The following is a 7,500-nucleotide window of genomic DNA, read 5'->3' as shown; positions in this document are numbered from 1 at the left end:
ACCAATTCGCAGCCCTCTAGTCTCAGTAGTTCTTAAGATCTGAGGGCTGACAGAAAACGTATACTGACTGACAGACAAAACCACCTCAATAGTTTTCTTTTTATAGAGCTAAAATCACTTTTACCAATTAATTTTTATCTGTAAACATTAAAAGTGTCTAACAGTCATAGATTCTCAGTGGGTTTCAAGTCAGAGAAAGGATTTTATGTTCATATTTACTTCATTAGTCTTGGCTTTTGGAAATTTTTTTAGTCATAATTAATTCTTTGAATACCACTACCACTACCATTATTATTATTATCATTTTTTTTTCTCTCTCTCTCTATCACAGTCCTCCAATTCGACTGGGTGGTATTTATAGTGTGGGGTTCCGGGTTGCATCCTGCCTGCTTAGGAGTCCATCACTTTTCTTACTATGTGCGCCGTTTCTAGGATCACACTCTTCCGCATGAGTCCTGGAGCTACTTCAGCCTCTAGTTTTTCTAAATTCCTTTTCAGGGATCTGGGGATCGTGCCTAGCGTTCCTGTTTTATGGGTACAATTTCCACTGGCATATCCCATATCCTTCTTATTTCTATTTTCAGATCTTGATACTTATCCATTTTTTCCCTCTCTTTCTCTTCAACTCTGGTGTCCCATGGTATTGCGACATCAATGAATGATACCTTCTTCTTGATTTTGTCAATCAACGTCACGTCTGGTCTATTTGCACGTATCACCCTATCCGTTCTGATACCATAGTCCCAGAGGATCTTTGCCTGATCGTTTTCTATCACTCCTTCAGGTTGGTGCTCGTACCACTTATTACTGCAAGGTAGCTGGTGTTTCTTGCACAGGCTCCAGTGGAGGGCTTTTGCCACTGAATCATGCCTCTTTTGTAACTGGTTTGTGTGCAAGTGCCGGACATTCGCTTGCTATGTGGTTTATGGTTTCAGTTTTCGTATTGCACTTCCTACATATGGGGAGAGATGTTATTTCCGTCTATCGTTATTTGAACATATCTGGTTGTTAGGGCCTGATCTTGTGCCGCTGTTATCATTCCTTCAGTTTCCTTCTTTAGCTCTCCCCTCTGTAGCCATTGCCACGTGCCATCGCTGGCTAGTTCTTTAGTCTGTCTCATGTATTGTTGTGCCAGTCCTCTGTTCTGTTTGTCATTCTCCTGTCTGTAAATTTCTGGGTCTTCGTCTGCTTTTATTAGTCCTTCTTCCCATGCACTCTTTAGCCACTCGTCTTCACTGGTTTTCAGATATTGCCCCAGTGCTCGTCTCGATGTTGACGCAGTCCTCTATACTTAGTAGTCCTCTCCCTCCTTCCTTTCGTGTTTTATGTATAGTCTGACCGTTTTGCTCTTGGGTGTAGTGCTATGTGTATTGTCATATGTTTCCTGGTTTTCTGATCTATGCTGCGGAGTTCTGCCTTCGTCCATTCCACTATTCCTGCGCTGTATCTGATTACTGGCACTGCCCATGTGTTTTTATGGTTTTTATCGTATTTCCGCCGTTGAGTTTTGACTTGAGTATCGCCTTGAGTCTCTGCATATATTCTTTCCTGATCGTGTCCTTCATCTCTTGGTGTATTATTATTATTATTATTATTATTATTATTATTATTATTATTATTATTATTATTATCATCCTGGTCGACTGGGTGGTTTTTATAGTGTGGGGTTCCGGGAGGCATCCTGCCTCCTTAGGAGGCCATCACTTTTTCTCACTCTGTGTGCTGTTTCTAGGAGCACATTATTATTATTATTATTATTATTATTATTATTAGTTATATTATTATTATTATATATTGGAAGGAGACCCTCTTTCAAACAAGTCTTATTGAAAGATATTGCTGCATCAGCTGTATTCAACTTGTAAATAGTCTTCTCTATTTTTCTAATAATAGCTTTCTCTCTGCTACTACAACTGGCGAGTATTGCGCCGATGTTACTCATCAAGAGTTTTTACATATGTATTATGAGTAACATCGGCGCAATACTCACCAGCTGTAGTAGCGAGAGAAAGCTATTATTAGAAAGCTAGAGAAGACTATTTACAAGTGAATGCAGCTGATGCAGCAGTATCTTTCAATAAGACTTCTTCTTCTTATTATTATTTTTTTTTTTTTCTCTCTCTCTCTCTCTATCACAATCCTCCAATTCGAACTGGGTGGTATTTTATAGTGTGGGGTTCCGGGTTGCATCCTGCCTCCTTAGGAGTCCATCAATTTTTCTTACTAGTGCACCGTTTCTAGGATCACACTCTTCTGCATGAGTCCTGGAGCTACTTCAGCATCTAGTTTTTCTAGATTCCTTTTCAGGGATCTTGGGATCGCGCCTAGTGCTCCTATGATTATGGGTACGATTTCATGCATATCCTATATTCTTCTTATTTCTATTTTCAGATCTTGATACTTATCCAGTTTTTTCCCTCTCTTTCTCTTCAACTCTGGTGTCCCATGGTATTGCGACATCAATGAGTGATACTTTCTTCTTGACTTTGCCAATCAACGTCACGTCTGGTCTATTTGCACGTATCACCCTATCCGTTCTGATACCATAGTCCCAGAGGATTTTTGCCTGATCGTTTTCTATCACTCCCTCTGGTTGGTGCTCATACCACTTATTACTGCAAGGTAGCTGGTGTTTCTTGCACAGGCTCCAGTGGAGGGCTTTTGCCACTGAATCATGCCTCTTTTTGTACTGGTTCTGTGCAAGTGCCGGGCATTCGCTTGCTATGTGGTTTATGGTTTCATTTTCGTATTGTACTTCTACATATGGGAGAGATGTTATTTCCCTCTATCGTTCTTTGAATATATCTGGTTCTTAGGGCCTGATCTTGTGCCGCTGTTATCATTCCTTCAGTTTCCTTCTTGAGCTCTCCCCTCTGTAGCCATTGCCATGTGTCATCGCTGGCTAGTTCTTTAGTCTGTCTCATGTATTGTCCGTGACATTGATTGACAAAGTCAAGAAGAAAGTATCACTCATTGATGTCGCAATACCATGGGACACCAGAGTTGAAGAGAAAGAGAGAGAAAAAAAGGATAAGTATCAAGATCTGAAAATAGAAATAAGAAGGATATGGGATATGCCAGTGGAAATTGTACCCATAATCATAGGAGCACTAGGCACGATCCCAAGATCCCTGAAAAGGAATTTAGAAAAACTAGAGACTGAAGTAGCTCCAGGACTCATGCAGAAGAGTGTGATCCTAGAAACGGCGCACATAGTAAGAAAAGTGATGGACTCTTAAGGAGGCAGGATGCAACCCGGAACCCCACACTATAAATACCACCCAGTCGAATTAGAGGGACTGTGATATAGCAAAAAAAAAAAATAAATAAATAATAATAATAATAATAATAATAATAAATATCATTATTATTATTATTATTATTATTGATTGCAGGTCCACAATAATATCGCATGTGAAGTATATAAAGTGTTTAATAATAAGAGCTTCGAACCCTGCACCAGGTTCATCCTCAGCCAAGTGACTTGGCTGAGGATGAACCTGGTGCAGGGTTCGAAAGCTCTTATTATTAAACACTTTATATACTTCACATACGATATTATTGTGGACCTGCAATCATTGTTATCATTTTCGACACTGAAAATTATTGCCCATTCTTATTATTATTATTATTATTATTATTCTATTATTATTATTATTTATTGTATAAAAAAAGCATATCATTAACTATTTTAGTCGCGTCGGGAAAAATTACAACAGTAAATGTCAATAGAATTATAAATTCTTTTGAACCTTCGTTCTGTTCTTTGACATTTCATTGCTGTGCATTTTATTTTCGTGTCTTTATGACGCAATTACAATAACATACACTTTGTATATGTTATTATAATGGCGACATAAAGACACGAAAATATTGGGTGGACGTCGGTAAATAGAAAACTGTACATCAAACATTTTCCGGCATTTATTCAGCCTATTTTGGTCTTATTGCATTTTGATGTTAGTATGTTCGTGTGTTTGTACGTTTATTGATGCAGAATGCGAAGGATTCATTTATTCAAAGAAGAACATCAGCGTTTTCACTTACAAACAGACATTATCCATACATTTTCGTTAGAGGTCAAAAGAAGAAATTTGCAAAAACACGGGATTTATTGATACATTTTCGTTGGGGAGTGAATGGGAAACAATCGCTAATTCTTGATTTTGTTATTAGATTGCTATTACGCCTAAAGAAGGCGTGATCCGAACTCCAGCTTACTCGAGGTGCGTGCTAAAATCTACGATCGAATAGAGCGTTATTTCACCAACGAAAATTAAATAAATACGTTGTGTTTTATTAGTAATAAATGCTCTGTACCGTTTAATGCACGTTATTTATTTTTTCTACATTTTAATTGTAATAATTAAATAATAAAATCTATCCTAAAATTCCTGTTCCTTTTTTCAGACCTTTTTAGTCTATTCCATTGAACCTTTCCACAACAACAACAACAACAAAGTATTTTGTAAGGGTAAACGAAAATCATTCATTTCATACACCACCCCACCCCTTTCCCCACCCCTACCCCGAAAAAAGGGGGTGGGGGCGGGGGAAGAATCGAGCAAAACCTTGACTCTCACTCACACTGATAGGAAAGTGATCCTAAATGAAGCTCTCTCTCTCTCTCCTCTCTCTCTCTCTCTCTCTCTCGTATTAATGACAGTGATTTTTTTTTTTGTCGTCATGAGAAAAAAAAGAAAATCGGCCATGGAGGTATTCCGGATTCTATTTATACCTCCGTCGACTCTAAATGAAAGTTGATTACATTCACTTCGGTCTCACAACTTTAACGACGAATATCGGGGCTTAATTCGACATTATTTCGAGGGGTAGAATAAAAAAAAAAAAAAAAAAAAAAAAAACAGTTAACTTGCTGAATATGACGGCGTCGCCGCTGCCGTGGAAAATTGGCAGGAATATATATATATATATATATATATATATATATATATATATCTATATATATAATATATCTATATATATATATATATATATATATGCGTGTGTGTGTGTGTGTGTGTGTGTGTGTGTGTACAGGAAATCGTCCAATAATTTTAACTGATAAGGAAAGGGTAAAACTGTACGTAACGTCGCGAGGGATGGGACTTGTCGTCTCTGCTTCCTTGTTACTGCAATTTGTTAGAGAGTGGGTACATTGATAATAATAATAATAATAATAATAATAATAATAATAATAATAATAATCAAAAGCCCTCCACTGGAGCCTGTGCAAGAAACATCAGCTACCTTGCAGTAATAAGTGGTACGAGCACCAACCTGAAGGAGTGATAGAAAACGATCAGGCAAAGATCCTCTGGGACTATGGTATCAGAACGGATAGGGTGATACGTGCAAACAGACCAGACGTGACGTTGATTGACAAAGTCAAGAAGAAAGTATCACTCATTGATGTCGCAATACCATGGACACCAGAGTTGAAGAGAAAGAGAGGGGAAAAATGGAAAAATAAGGATAGTATCAAGATCTGAAAATGGAAATAAGAAGGATATGGGATATGCCAGTGGAAATCGTACCCATAATCGTAGGAGCATTAGGCACGATCCCAAGATCCCTGAAATGGAATCTAGAAAAACTAGAGGCTGAAGTAGCTCCAGGACTCATGCAGAAGAGTGTGATCTAGAAACGGCACACATAGTAGAAAGTGATGGACTCCTAAGGAGGCAGGATGCAACCCGGAACCCCACACTATAAATACCACCCAGTCGAATTGGAGGACTGTGATAGAGCAAAAAAAAAAAAAAAAAAAAAAAAAAAAAAAAAAAAAAAAAAATCATAATAATAATAATAATAATAATAATAATAATAATAATAATAATAATAAGATAATCTAATTATAGCAAGAACAATTGAATGGTGAAGAAACCCACAGTGCTGTAAGTATATATATATATATATATATATATATTATATATATATATGGGATTGTACCATTTGGACCCGTATATTTTGTAAAATGTTCATGAAGGACCTTAAAATAAATGAACTACTAATTAATTAGTCCCACATGTATATAGTTATTATTTCTCTCTCTCTCTCTCTCTCTCTCTCTCTCTCTCTCTCTCTCTCTCTCTCTCTCTTGCTCGATATATTTATTTCTTTTTTTTTTTCTTTTTTTCGTCTTTTCATTAATAATTTTTTGTGGGAACATTTGTAAATGTCATGGAATAAGTAATATATATGCTTCCTTGTTTTTTCAAAAATAAAATGTATTGTTTTCTGGATGAATCATCTGTTGACCACGTGTGTGATCCAACCTGTGTGGCTGCTTAAAGATTCGGCTTATCCTGCCTCAGGCGTTTCCTCGTTTCTGTAGAGTGAAATCGACCTTATTGCTAATCTTGTAATGTCAGTTTGGATATTAAGCCTACTTTGACTATGTTTTTCCTCTGTACGATCAGTTGTGCCTGAGTAAAGGGTCGCACCAGACCGAAAGTGTTTGGCTATCTCGCTTTTCATTTTTCCTTCGTGGCAAAAAACTTTATTTATACATAGCATCACGTTTTATATACTTCGTGATCAAGTTATTCATATGTGTATATGATGTATATATATATTATATATATATACGATATATTATACATATTATATATATATATATATATATATATATATAGTATATATATGATATATATATATATATATATATATATATATATATATAGTATATATATATATATATAGATATATATATATATATATATATTATATACATATATAAGAGCTTTTGAGTCTCTTTCTCAGTAGTTGAGAAGGAGAATCGCGCAGGTTCTCGAAAGTTCTCTTTTGTATATTTCTAATAATAATAATAATACTGATAATAGTAATAATAATAATAATAAAAATAATTATGATGATAATCCCTGTAACGAGACTATAATAACGAGAATTACCACTGCTTTTGAGTCCTATTGTCGTTCTATGTGTCTTCCTTCTCTCTCTCTCTCTCTCTCTCTCTCTCTCTCTCTCTCTCTCTCTTAAACTCTCAAAATAATAATAATAATAATAATAATATAATAATAATAATAATAATAATAATAATCGTGTTGTAAATTTCCATCGGGCGAAGAGCGCATTTTTCATACTGTTGCATATGCATAGGCAAGGAAAGTTTCTTCTTCTTCTTCTTCTTCTTCTTCTTCTTCTTCTTCTTCTTCTCCAGAAACTCATATGCATAATGTCCGTCAAGAAGTTTAAAGCGAAAGTTACTGGTATCAAAATTCGGGTGAAAAAAAAAAATTCCCAAAGTGTCGAGGGAGGAATTGTTGAGGAATTGTTTCCATTGTTCGTGGTTCCCGGCGCCAAGAAGTGTAATTTATATATGATTATCAGTATTTTAAGTCTTTTAAGTGAATTGGTGTCTTTTATTTAGTGATTTATATGCTAACCTTGTGAATTTATTGATATTTTAATTATATTGCTCTCTAGGTGACGCTTTTTTTGTATTCAGTGGCTCAGAGCCAAAACATAAAATTTGTA

At 35.8% G+C, this 7,500-nt stretch overlaps 1 protein-coding gene across 1 annotated transcript in view; it reads left to right on the top strand.

Moving 5' to 3' along the window:
* LOC135202156 (uncharacterized) overlaps nucleotides 1-7,500 on the top strand; it is a 70,873-nt gene that overhangs the window by 62,066 nt on the left and 1,307 nt on the right. The window lies entirely within an intron of this gene.

This window comes from Macrobrachium nipponense, chromosome 30, assembly GCF_015104395.2.
Source record: "Macrobrachium nipponense isolate FS-2020 chromosome 30, ASM1510439v2, whole genome shotgun sequence".
In the NCBI taxonomy this organism is placed as follows: Eukaryota; Metazoa; Arthropoda; class Malacostraca; order Decapoda; family Palaemonidae; genus Macrobrachium; species Macrobrachium nipponense.
The sequence above is the reverse complement of the archived record's forward strand: the minus strand, read 5'-3'. Positions and strand labels throughout refer to the sequence as shown.